This window comes from Nicrophorus vespilloides, unplaced genomic scaffold, assembly GCF_001412225.1.
Source record: "Nicrophorus vespilloides isolate i.1.1-1 unplaced genomic scaffold, Nicve_v1.0, whole genome shotgun sequence".
Classification (NCBI taxonomy): domain Eukaryota; kingdom Metazoa; phylum Arthropoda; class Insecta; order Coleoptera; family Silphidae; genus Nicrophorus; species Nicrophorus vespilloides.
This window is the reverse complement of record NW_017097731.1, coordinates 1-13460: the sequence shown is the minus strand read 5'-3', so window position 1 is coordinate 13460 and position 13460 is coordinate 1. Positions and strand designations below refer to the sequence as shown.

At 37.1% G+C, this 13460-nt stretch overlaps 1 protein-coding gene across 11 annotated transcripts in view; it reads right to left on the bottom strand.

The window, feature by feature from the left end:
• The window catches only part of LOC108560827 (latrophilin Cirl), a 53698-nt gene extending 48959 nt beyond the window's left edge, over positions 1 to 4739 (bottom strand). For 7 of the 11 annotated variants that reach the window (XM_017918525.1, XM_017918524.1, XM_017918529.1 and 4 more), the window contains exon 1: positions 3854 to 4510. The gene's annotated coding sequence lies outside the window, so the exon portion shown is untranslated. Of the gene's footprint in view, positions 1 to 3853; positions 4511 to 4585 lie in introns of those variants that run through there. The other 4 variants (XM_017918533.1, XM_017918534.1, XM_017918531.1 and 1 more) reach the window with 3 other exon arrangements.
• Positions 4740 to 13460: the final 8721 nt, after the last annotated feature.

Genomic DNA, 13460 nt, shown 5'->3' with positions numbered 1-13460 from the left:
CCTGTTGGTACAAAGCCGGTGGTCTGAGCGAGAGAGGACGAAAGTTGGTCTGAACGAGAGAAGGAGGAAACTGGATTCTGTTAGTCCAGCAAGAAGAGATGAGAGTGAGCAAGCTTGCTCTGTGCTGTTTGCAATGGCGAAGATATCTGGTTCCAAGGTGGAACACATATAGCAGCATCTCGCACGGATATCTCCTCTTCGGTTCCAAGTCCCCTTCGCAATCAGTCGCTGAGATCTCGGGGAGCCGCACCGAGTCCGAGTCAACATTTATTTTACCCACAGTAAAATGTAAATGGCCAGTGGAAACAATAATCGGTCGGGCAATCATCGTGCTGCAATCGAATCAGCCCTATCAAAACATTATTATCACGCGTCGCCCAATTGAAATTCAAACGTGCGAATTCGGGCGCCGCACAATTGGATCCAGAGTACAGGGTCTATAGCGTAGCATTGGATTGGCATATAGTATAGTACAGAGAGCACTCCATCCATCCGTATTAAGCAATTGAATGGCCGAAACGGACATGAGCCTGCAACAGAGCATGGATGGGTGAAAGGGAACGAATCGAAGAAGACACAAGGTGGCCAGCCATCGGACTTCACGGCATCTTCGGACTAGGAGGAATGCCAGCAACGGCCTTGCAACTTAACGTTCAGACTATCCTTGTCTTTCCACAGGCATCGTCTTTCGCTACTTCTTCTTTTTTCCTCCTCCTCCTCCTCCTGCAGCTCTTTCTTCTTCGCGTTGTTGTTCTCCTCCTCTACCTCTTCTTCGCCGCCGTCTCTTCTTCTCTTTCTGATCCTCGAAGCCGGCCGCATCAAATGAGCAGAGCGGAGAGAGTTGAATGGCCGACTGTGACCGACCATTTTGTTTCATGAATAACGAATAAACAATATTTTTATTGCCTAATATCGGGACACGGATTACACATTCTTCTGCGCTGCGTTTTAATATAGCCCGATTAATAGTAATAAATAACGAGAGAAAAGGAACGACGCACCATCAACTGTCGGGTGGACGAAATTCCAGTTAGGTAGACCACATCAATTTATCGGTGCCGTCATTTTATTGTCTCGCCGTTTCAGTTTAAAGCTTTGCAGCGCGATAAGGATTAATAAAGCACGGTGTACGTGACTGCGAGCCAACTTGGACGGTTTCGATTGTGGGGGAGCTTGAAAACCCCAATCGGCTTAGGGTGTGTTGAGGAGGGCGCCGATAGACCGTCGGCAAACTGAATTCTTCTACAAGCGAAGACCACTTGAGGAAAGACACTCACCATCCAATCCTCAGCAAAAATAAAATATAAATGTAGCTTCGGGGGGTTGCTGTAATCGTCCTTCACCATCGGACGATTACCCGAAAACTCTTTCCGGCAATCGGAGTATTTGGGAGAACGATTTTTCGCCAGAGTTTTGTCATCCTAAGTAGTGCTGGCAGATAACAGATTTCGTGTATGAAAATGATCATGTCTGAGTGTGAGATAAAACGGAACGAATGCGAGAGGTGAAAAGAAGAAGAATACGAGAGAAGAAGTGAAGAAAAAGGAGCAACGAAGAAAGGAGAGATAAATATAAGTAGGCGTAGAAGCCAGTAAATGAGATTCGTTAAAACAAAACTCTGAAATACACAAGCCATCAACTTCAGTGATCTACAGCATTAATACGGTCCATCCTTTCAGTCCATATCCATTAATATAGGTACTGCTATCAATTTTAAATGTACGCACACATTAAATACAAAACTCGAAATTTTAATCTGTTTTTGATACCTGTATATGATTCGAACAAGCGAACAGCATTACGCTATCTCGGGGTCCATTAATTCAAAAGCAAGGTAAGCGTCATCGTTCCCGAGGCGAGTCTGCCAAAACACGTCTCTGGAAGGCGCTCAGAACGAACCACATGTGTGCTACCGGCAGTCCTCCTCTCCTTCTGAATCTTCCGACCCGTCCGGACGACTACTATCCTCTTCTGCTCCTCCTCACTCGCAACAAAAACATCCAACACCCAACCAACATCAGCATCGGCCTGTCCTAATTGCATTACCTCTCGCCGTATTACTTATGCCTAGGCAACGAATGTATATGTACATGTGTATAACAGAGATAGATTGAGTGAGCGAGAGTGTTAGAGAGAGAGGCGAGACAACAGCCCTCCTCGGCCATTAGATCTCGCAGCCTGCCTGCTCTTTAGTCCCAGGTGCCCCGCAATAATTTAGGGTATGCGAAATGTGCAAAAACCCGGCTCGGACAAAATAAACCCCTAAGTATGCAAGGGTTGTTGGCCGACGACATATGCGCGCCCAGCGAATGATTACGCAATTAGCCTCACGACGTCGCTCCCTATGCAGAAGTGAGCGCAAAAGTGGCCGTCGCATAAATCGCACGACAATTTGTGCACTTGGATGTACGTACACGTATGTACATATTTTCCATCCTCTTTAAAAATACTCGATCTGAAGGAGCGAACGCTGAGAAGTGCTTAAATGGGATGAGGGAGGAGAGCGCAGCGCGCCGGCCCATCGTAATTCATCCAGCTTCTCGACAATATTTAAACCCGACCTTTCAAGAACCATCACCGAAATGATACATGCACTCGCGACTCGCAGCAACATTCAAAAATAGATCCTCTCTATCTACGCATCTCCAACTAACAATGAACTCCTCTTATTTCATTATTTTATTTTTCCTCCTTTCTTTCCCTCCGCTGATAACTATCGGCGGTAATCGTGCAAACATATAGTCTTTGTCTGAGAGAATACTTTATTTATTTTATTTATAGCAATTCTTCTCCGTCATCCTCCGACAGTTTTTTTTTTGTTCTCTCTTGATATTCTTATTCTCCCTCCGCAAAAGATCATTATGCAACTTATGTATTTAAGTTGAGCCAAAAATAAATCTTCGACGCGCTCATTATCAGAAGAGGGCAGAGAAGAATAAAATGAACAGCGAAGGAAGTGGAGGGGTGAGGTTTACAAAATGGAAATGTATGAGAGAATGTCAGAGAGGAAGAATTAAAAGAAAAGAAAATAATATAAGTAATGCGTCTGCTACGAAGTGGGGCTCATTTCAATATTTCCCAACCGTTGTACCTGCTAATGAAACAATGGCAATTAAGAGAGTTGGAACTTAATCTAGAATTCAATGCGCTTCACGTGTTTAATATTCCCGCATATTAATTTCGTAATTCAATCGTGGAGGTGTCCCCGGATGCCGGGCATGTAAAGGTACACCATAGGGGCCTTCCTAGGGCTTCTTCCTTCAGCATCGGAGGCCACGAAACAGCTACGCTGAGGCCATCTACCCAACTACCAGCAACTTATTAAAAACGAACGCACAAAAAAAAATACCCTTCGAATTCTGATGAATTCAACGTAACCAAGCTCCAAGTATAAAATCCCTCCAGGTTTACGTTACGCTACGCTTACGGATTAAGCTCCCACTGAATTCGAAATCAAATAGAGCCTTTAAATTGCCGCATTTGCATTCGCAATCATTTCCGAGCAAAATAATTAATTAACATACATTTGCATACATCGGGTGATTGTTCATAACGAGAAATGAAGTACATGCATTCTTCTTTTTCTTAACGCTGCTTTTCTTTTGAAACGCTGCGGTGCGACGCGTCCCTCTTACCGTCGGCCGCCATATTCGCAACAAAGCTTAACTTAACTGTTACTTTAATGATATGGCTTAGCGAGTATCTTCAGATTGTTCCGTTCGCACCGAAGCCAAATAAACTAGTTGAGGGTACGAACGAGTCGGAGTGGATAGATAGATACCAGGCGAGCAGAGGGGATACGGTCATCAAGGCGGCATGCGGAAATTGTATCAAATATTGTTATGGTACATACCTCGAGTCGGATGCTTAACTTAGCAGTATATCACACACACACGCTGTGCATAGCGTATTAAATTAAGAAGCACTCTGGGATTCACTGCACTATGAGAACACTTAGAACATGTTTCAATGGAATGCATTTAGAACACAGGATATAGATTCGGAACTTCCTCTAATCATCATCGGCGCGAGCAATATTTGTCCTAGTTACGATGATTGCTTTCCGACCACTTGTCACTTTAAAACTTTTTAAACTATAAATTCTAAATATTTGAAGTGTCCTTTAAGATAAATGTCTGAAAGATAGAAAACTTTTGCGGAACTCGAGATTGAAAAAATTCGTAACTTCTTCAGCCGCACAATTCTAAACGAACAAGCATCGGAATGCGCACTTTGTATGGAGGGTCTTAAGAATCACATCGAAACTGACCGGAAAAGTTCATCGGTATTGTGACCGCAGTAATAATATAGGTAGGTGTCCCTTAGAGAAATTTTACGAACAAGAGAACTTGCGATGCGCGCTCGAGGAAGAGCTGTGGGTCGACTATGTCCTGACGTGACCGGAGTTCGAATGTCGAAAGCTGGTGAAGTCGCGGCGGCGCGCGTCTGCAACGCTGCTCACTGCGTCACTGGCTCAACTGAAGTGCAGTCCTGAAGCTCGAACAGAATCCTGATGCGAATAAGAACGACTATTACCGAACATTCGCGGCACAAAACTGAATTAAACCCTGGCTTTTCTACTTACATTCTATGTAGACTTGGTCCAAGTACGAAGATGGTATGACCTGGTACAAATGTGGTCTTTGGAGTTAATGCAGTACCAGGAAAACATCAAATACCGGTATTTTCATGTTTAAAAACCTGCTAATAGTGCTTACGTACCACAGTTTTCAATTATAGAACTATCCTAAAAAAAATAGATATATTAAATTTCAATTTACTTACATTAAACAATTTACTACATTAATGTATGTTTTGTTGCGTACACACTATGGCTGATATAAGACGTAAATATTATTTACGTATTGCGATGTGTTTACAATTCTCTTAACTGAAGGAACTGAATGTAATTGACACAAATTTATTTAAATTGGTACATATGGAAGTACTTGTGAAATGTAGCTGTCAGTTTATAAAAGACTAAATCTCTTAATTGTAGTTGGTACCTTTTGATAAATATTTATGTAACAGTTTAGGTATAGTGTGGATGCACCATTATATGAGCCGTTATTTTATAAAAGAGATATTTAAGGGTTTGCGGTGATGTTAAATTTATGATTATACATATAAAAAGATGAAATTATCATTAACTCATGTTTAAAAAAAAACAGCTCATATACAATTTTGTATTGTTTAACAATTTTAATAAATTATTTACTGTTGTTTTCATTGTTTTAGCTTGTTGTTAAATATGATAATTAAAAATTTAATTATACTGCTATCTTGTTAGCAACAAGAAATGTTATTTATGAACATTAAAAACATGTGTTATGTATGTGTGTGTATTAGCGTAACGGATGTTGAAGTTTGCAAGCAAGGCAAGGCAAGCAGCGTGTCCAAGGGCCGACAGAAGAGCAACGCGCCTTTGTGCTCCACTCCTGTCTTAATTAAAAAGCAGAACCTTTCCCCTCGCGGCTAATCGTCGGCCACGGCTTCTTTCGGAGTGCACGGAAACGGAAAACGCGTCGCGACGCCGAGGTGTCTGCCGGAAAGCCCCGCAGCAGCGTCCCGGCGCATTTTTACAAATTAAATTTAGAGGATTAGCCGGCTGAGCTGGCTGCGGAATTTATCTACGAGTTCAACGCGTCGCCGGACAATGGATGAAGAAGCCATTGAAAGTGATGCAAGGAAAATTGGAGATCGCATCTCCTTAATTAAGTTAAGACCAGTGGTCGGGTGTTTGTTGCCAACTGGTCTCCGCATCAGCATCCATGTTGGAAAGGGTGGATTTTGAATGCTTCCCATTCATTCAGAAAGGGGGTGCTAATTTATAAATACATAACCATTCCGCCTAAGTGCCAAACCGAAAACGTCCCGGACATCCTCCTCATCCCATCCCAAAAACCATCCCTTTCTCTCGGACATCATCAATCACACACACACACACACAATCCTCGCAGCATCTTGCAATTTATAGTCGCCCGTGTGATTAACTCAAGTAGATCCGTATATAAAAAGCGTTTTAATAACACCCAACCCCCGCGTATATAAACAACGCTAAATTGGAAAAGTTTTCCTGCAAATTCTCATAAAGTGTTCATACGGGGAGGTTTGCGGCTTTCCCAGCGACCGAACGAAGAAGCTCTGGCACTTCTCCACCCAGAAACCCAGAAAGTAGACTTCATTCTCAAAACCCTAATCTACTTGCATGTCCGCTATGAAATTATAATCGAAATCCGCACAATCAATTCATAATTAAAACAGAATTTCATTAGCAGGACTTCAATTCAACAAAACTTTTGCGCCCGGATTAAAGCGTTCTTAAGCCATCTTAACATCTGTGGCAGCAATAAAACAGTGAAAATGAAAAAAGAAAAGAAAATCCACCACCGAAACCTAATTCATATGCAAAATAGGTCGCGGCGATATACCAGGAAACACCTAAATACCAGGACATTATACTTCTCAGCCGCGGCTTCGTCTTCAGAAACACACACGTATTAAAGAATACAAGGAAAGAAAAAGAAGAAGAATGATGGATGCACCGATCCGAAATAGACGTAGAATCCACGACGCGATCGTATTTACAAGAATACATACACAAGTATACATGAACTGTTAAAACCACTTTATGTTACAAATAAATTTAATCTGACGTTTATATGTTTTTATTACTTTAACATGTCATAAAGTATCGTTTCAAAATCGATAGGCGAGCATAAAATCTACAACAGTATCTACGCCAACGTGGCAAACATCTGCATGCTTATACTCACATATATATAAAGTATATATATATATATAAAAACACAGAGAGAGAGTAGGGATGAGGTTGGAATCGGGATTGGGAATCGTCGACGGGGTGTCAGGCTATTGGGCTTTTCGGGATCTTCGGGCCACTAATATTCTCCAGGGCCGCTCGCATATATAGACTTCAAACTGTATCCACACTTTTCTTTACAGCCAGGATATTTCCATTCCGGAGCCCGCAAATGATCAATACAATAAGAATGAGAATAAGGGTAGATCAAACTCGCCCTTCCTTCCCGTAGGAGAGGACTGCTATAGGAAAGAAGAGAAAAAAAAATATGTATATATATATATATATTATATGCGCACTCTAAGGAGAAGAAGACGACGCTCAGACGGAGAGGATGAAAAAGGTAGGGAGAGAAGAAGCAAGCAAGAAAAAAAAATATTGGGAAAGTTCCCTCCGCACCGGATGATAGGAAAAAGAAAATAGTAATAATAATAGCCGTGGTGGAGATGCCTTTCCTTTTGCTCCTTTTTTACTCAATTTTTTTTTTTACTTCTTCGTTTTCTTTTTTTTTCGTTCGCTTCTTCTCTCGACGCTTCTCGCTGAGAGGCGCTCACTTATTCTGCAAGTCTGATGCCAATTATATTACAAATTGTCGGGACCGGGGCTAAACTCTGCTGAGGAGACTTCGTCCGTGTCGAATCTGGAATCGACGTGTCCCCAAAGCGCAGGTAAAAAAAATGGCTATTATCATTAACTGTAAACCGACCGTAAAAGTATCTTCCAGGAAGATGAGATATGATCTTTCCTTTAATATTTATTTATTTGTTTCTACAAATACATATATACACTCACTTTTCAAAGATTCCTTCGAGTAGAACTTCGTTTTGTTTTCCATAGCATATTTCAAGTTCTACATGTTAATATTTGAATATTAAATGGTTCCTTAGTTTAGGTTCCAGATCACCGCCTAACAAACCGCAGTGTGTTTCATACTTGTCAGTGCGTATAAAGTCCTAAAAACATATTGACTTTGCTTATTGATAAAATGAAAACCAGTTTTCTAAAGAATTATCAATAAATTTCTATATTTTCAATTTTAACAAATGATTTATTATTATTTTTTTTATTAAACTTCAATTTTTAAATAAAATAACTGAAAGAAAAATATCAAGTTTTTTTTTTTTCTAAATTATTAATAAATTTCATATTGTAAATATCTAATTATTTAATATTTTTCAATTTTCTTTATTTACACTTCTTTTTAACATTAATTTCATTATAGAATTACTGAATTTAATTTTTTTTTTCATTTACAACATTTTCTTTGTTATAAAAAAAATAATTGGTTAAGGATTAGGGGTGATAATGAATAATGTATCAGTACAGTTAGATGTAAAAATAACCTTTTTTTTTAGAAATGAAAAAAAAAACAGTTAATTTCAAACAAAGGTACTGTCAAATTGTAATTTAGGAAACTTGTCAGAGAAAAGAAAAATGAAAAACGGTCCCGTTTTTTGTCAGAAAAGTAAATTTATCTTTTCTTAGGGTAAAAAGTCTATTAAACAAAAGGTTCGACTCAAGGACACCGGAAAGTATTCAGTGAACATTTACTAGATTTGGTTATAGGAAAAAAATTTAAAAATAGAAAATGTTTCCACTTCCGTCAAAAAAAAGTTGTTTTTTTCAAGAATTTGTTTTAAATGAACTTGAAATAAATAAGAATATTTATTTAAATAAGGGTGGATATATATATTTTTTTATTGTATGTTAAAATTTATTTATGTGTAAATTGTACTTTTTTTCTTCTCTTATGTATTAATGTTTGGCCAATAAATTATTATTATTTATTAGTTATTTAAATAATTATTATAAAAATGTAAATAAAGATAATACTAATTATTAAAGAAAATAGTGATCGATTCTTATAAGTAATTAAAATAGTATTAGAAGAAATATAACAATAAAAGAATTAAATGGACTTTGAATATTGTAGTAGATTAAAATATATAATAGAGCATCTGATTGTTTCTTGAGTATAATTGGTACTCTAGATGGAAACAATAAAAGCAATCAATGTATTAGCAGCATTAGTTTCGTTCGCTGCAAATGCATTGGAAACGCGTATCAAACGCTGAAAACACTCGAAACTTTACAGCTCCGCGGTTGTCCGAGTCGCAGTAAACATGTTAATGCACAGTTAATTACAAAACCGGGACGTGATTCAAAGTCGATTCATATAATGGAGCGTCGTAATGTGTAGCCGGTTAATCCTCCCGATTCGATTCAATCTTTACGAGAGGAACTGAACCGATTTTCGTTTGCGCGCCGTTAAACCGGTCGATTAACATAAAACGAATATTAAAAAAAAAATGGAAAAAATGGTATTGGCCCGTTTCAAAGACCTCTTCTTATTCATCTTTGCTTCTTTTCCTTTCTTGGCTGCGCTCTTTTATTTTCTTTTCTTTATTTTCTATGAAAAAAATAAGAGCTTTCTTCCACTCCGAGAGTAGTCTTGGGCATTAGATAATAAAAAGGACGGAAACAAAACGAGAAGAGAAAAGAAAGGGATTGAAATTAATAGTTGAGTATTGTAATAAATAGAAATAAGTGTACGGAGTATAATAAAGATTATTTAAATAGCCGGGACTTGGACCCTAAGTTCTTCTCTGTAGGTGGTTCCGTGGACAAGGATGAAGTGGCGTGAGGCCATCCTCGTCCACCCCGTCCTCTCCTCTCCTCCCGCAAGGGGTATTAAGACAATGTAACGCCGGTTTTGGTGAGCGTTCGCGTTTTCGTCTCTCGCTGCGAGAGGCATGGCCCTACAATTTTAATGGATTCGTGGTAAAGTATAAACAATATGTTTATGCATATTATTACCAATATCGACGCATTGTTATTTGAGCCACTAATTTAAAACGTAATTAAAATTAATTACCATATTTTCTCCGGCTAATGACGGCGCGTTAAAACCGAGCCAAGTTAATAATTTCGACTTTTTATTATTAATATTAAAACGCGAATGATACGATGCCACTATAATTAACCTATTCATATTTCACTCGGCTCTCGCCTCTCCTCATCCTCTCCTATCCATCTCCACAGCGTATTACACCGTCTTCTTCTTTGCCGTTACCGACTATAACTTCTTATTTTTTTCTTTTCGTCTTTCAATTCGGTTATCCTTCTCTCTCTCTCCGGAATCTGGCCGTGAGAGGATCGGATCACCGCTCGCCCTAATAAATAATCAAAACCAATCTAATTATAGGCGACTCGGATCATCATACCGCGTCAAATCCCTAAAATAGTTATTCAAATGCCCGTACCTACGGCAATTAAATTTTCGTTTCTCATTTTTCGAATTTCATTCTTGACCACATTCCAGTTTCAGGATCGAACGCGTTGCATACCTTCCTTCCAACATTGCGATTTTCGTTGGCCCAATGATCAATAGAAAATCTGCTACCATCCTGCCTATGTATGTATGTATATGCGAACATTGGTGCTGCTGCTGAATTCATAACGTTTTTGCATACACACTTCTCGTATGCGGCAAATATTCGGAAATATGCATGCACGGTTTTCGTAATTAAAAAATCAATGCACGTGAGCCGGCGAACCTAATTACTCGACAAAAGCAATTTAATTATTAAAGGGCGACTATTGCGGAATTAAAAAACGCGCACGTACGGACAAGTGCGGGTTATTACTGGAGGAGGTGTCGGTGGGGTGGCGGAAACAGGGGGTGGCGGCGACGCCCGTTTCGATGGGGGCGGCCGATGCGGTGATTAATCAGCGGAATTAATGCGGCGCAAAAATGCGCGCCCACAATTAGCGGAATCGAAATGATAAATAACTTATCGGACTCTCCAACTGGACGCGCGTAAACATGCTCATAGATCGCGATGAACTCTGAATTTTTCAGTTTTCCTCTACCCTCAACATAATGAAATTTCACAAAAAAAAAACAAACAAATAATAGTTTTACCTCAGTTGCTTTAGTTTTCGCTCACAGACAGTCATATAATTTTTAAAATTAAGTTAGCTTAATTAACCTAATTAAAAAAAATCATTAACTTAGGATAGGCTTAAATATAAAAAAGAATCAGTACTAGATCTGCGTTTTTTAACAATTTCTTTAAATCTAACCTAATTTAAGGTAACTTAATTACAAAAATTATGTTAAATTGGCATAGACTACCTTACAAAGTTGAAATTCTCAAAAAAAAAATGTATTAGGTTACGATGTTGAAATTATTTAAAAAAAATGGATTAGGTTGTAATATGAACAATTTCAATACTAAATCTGTGTTTCTTTTAAATCAGCAACATTTGCTTATTTTTGAATTATATCACTTAGTTTACGATTTGTGCATAGGGATATTGAATATTTTAGGGATTAGTTGTATTGTAATTTTTATTGGGGTTAGTTTAGGTAAAAATTTCTATATTTTCTTAGAAATGGTGACAGATTTTTTAAAACAATATTTTAAATAGTTAAAAACATATGGTTTATAGACTTTTCTAATAGTTTTAAAATAATTTACAACAAATTATGTTTTATATATTTCTATTAACATTTATTTGTAGAATAATTTAAGTTAACACATAATAAGTTGTTAGTTATTATAGAAATTATTTTATGTATAAAATTTTGGTTAATTTAAGAATATGAATGTAAATTGTAAATGATGTGTAAATAAGGGTAGTAAATATGAAAATAATAAGGGAAGTAATGACGATGATTTCGATTTATTATTATCAATGGCAACTTGATTGGCTCGGGTTTGTGAAACAATAAAAGTTCCGAGTGAATTATTCAGAAATTGATTCATAGATTATATTCCAATTATATTAAGGCCCTAAATTAACCTAGTACGACAGACGCAAGCAAGCCATTTACCTACAGTCATTAATTAATTACTTGTAAATATCTTATTTATTATTTACCCAAATGAGTGCCCTCATGGAATAATCAACGATGGGTCTGGAATTGGATTAGTCTTTCAGAATTATACCGAAAATTCAAGAAAAACTTCACTTTAGCTCAGCAATGTTTAGAGGTTTATCATAAACTAAACATATGACGTAAGGTGTTGACAAATCTACAACGGAAGAACACGTCATGTAATCGCACTCCAGTTTTCAGAGCGATGCTTAACGTTTCTAACTATACCAGTTTTAAGATGCGAATTCGCGAGTAAATCCATAATTCTGTACTTACTCATTTTTTTTCTATCTTAACGAAAATTATCAATATTTTTAATTTAACAAAAAACACACCAATCAATACATCAAATTATATGACCAAAAAAAATGGTAACTTGTAAATCTAAAAATTATGCATAATTTGAATAATTAAAGTTTGCATTTATTAAAAAAAAGTGAATTGAAATATTTGAAATTTAATTAAATTAAACATAATTTGTATAAAAAAACTAATTATATTTAGACACTTAAATAATGTTTTTTTAAATCTTAATATTTAAGTTATGGACTTTTTTAAGAAATAATTTATGTCTTTAAGTAAATTGATTTGTTTGAGATTATATAATAAAATAAAGAATGGGGTGTAGATTATAATAAATAATTTAAAAGAAAACAAAAAATAATCGAGAGTAATGTAATAAAATGGATTAGATAAAAATTTGCGTCGATATGTTAGCATTAAGCGAGTATAGTTCTGATGACATCATCCAGATGGCAACAATTAATTCGAAGATCAGACTAATGCGCTGCGCAAATAATATGATTTCGTGGAAACAATGCCAAAGCAAACGCAAAGGGCCAGCAAAAAAAGGGAGTATCAATATTGGGGGACCGTCCTCGTCCTGTTACATGTATATTTTTTTTTGGTCCATCCTTTCCATTTTTTTTCTTCTTTGGCTACGGCCAAATCCGTGAGCAAACAGATTGTTTCTCTCCTATTTTTCCTCTCTCTCTCTCTCTCAATTTTTTTGTCTCCCTGTTTCCGTTCTTTCGGTCGCTCGCTTTCACCCCTCTCTTGCTGTATGCGGTGTTGTTTTTTCGGCATAAATAACCTAATCGTAATTGAAACATTCGGGATGAGACTTTAATCCCAATAAATGCTTTCATATATTGTTCGCTGCTATACGTATATAATGCATTCAATAACTCAGGCCAGAGATTAAGGGCGTTACGTATAGATACATAATATGTTTTTGTTTTTATTATCCCTGCTGTCGCGACAAATACTCACACACACTTATATAAAAAAAATTATATATATATATACACACAAAAAATGTAAAAACGCGGTTGGATTAATGCTATGTAAATTAAAAGCGGGGTTGTAAATCAATTTTGTTTTTAAATAAAAAAAAATATGTTCTAAACACGCAGTAGCAACGCGTTTAAAACATGACGAATCACAGCTTATTTGTACTATTAAACAATGATCATTGGATGAATTTCGAACAAGTGATAAAAAATTAGGCGATTTCTATACGAAAACGCAGCTGCAAATCATATCGTCAAACGCTATAAGAGAGATCAGAAACGCCCAGCTTTTTTTTGTTCTTAACAATTCTATTGGTTTTAACGCTCGAGTTTACCGCAAAAACATTCGTGTCTCATCACTAATGTTTTTTTGTTAGAGACAATAAAATAATAAAAAAATTTAGGCAGTTTCTATATGTTGTTATGATTGGAAGTTTGGTCAAAGAAAGAACAACTATAATCT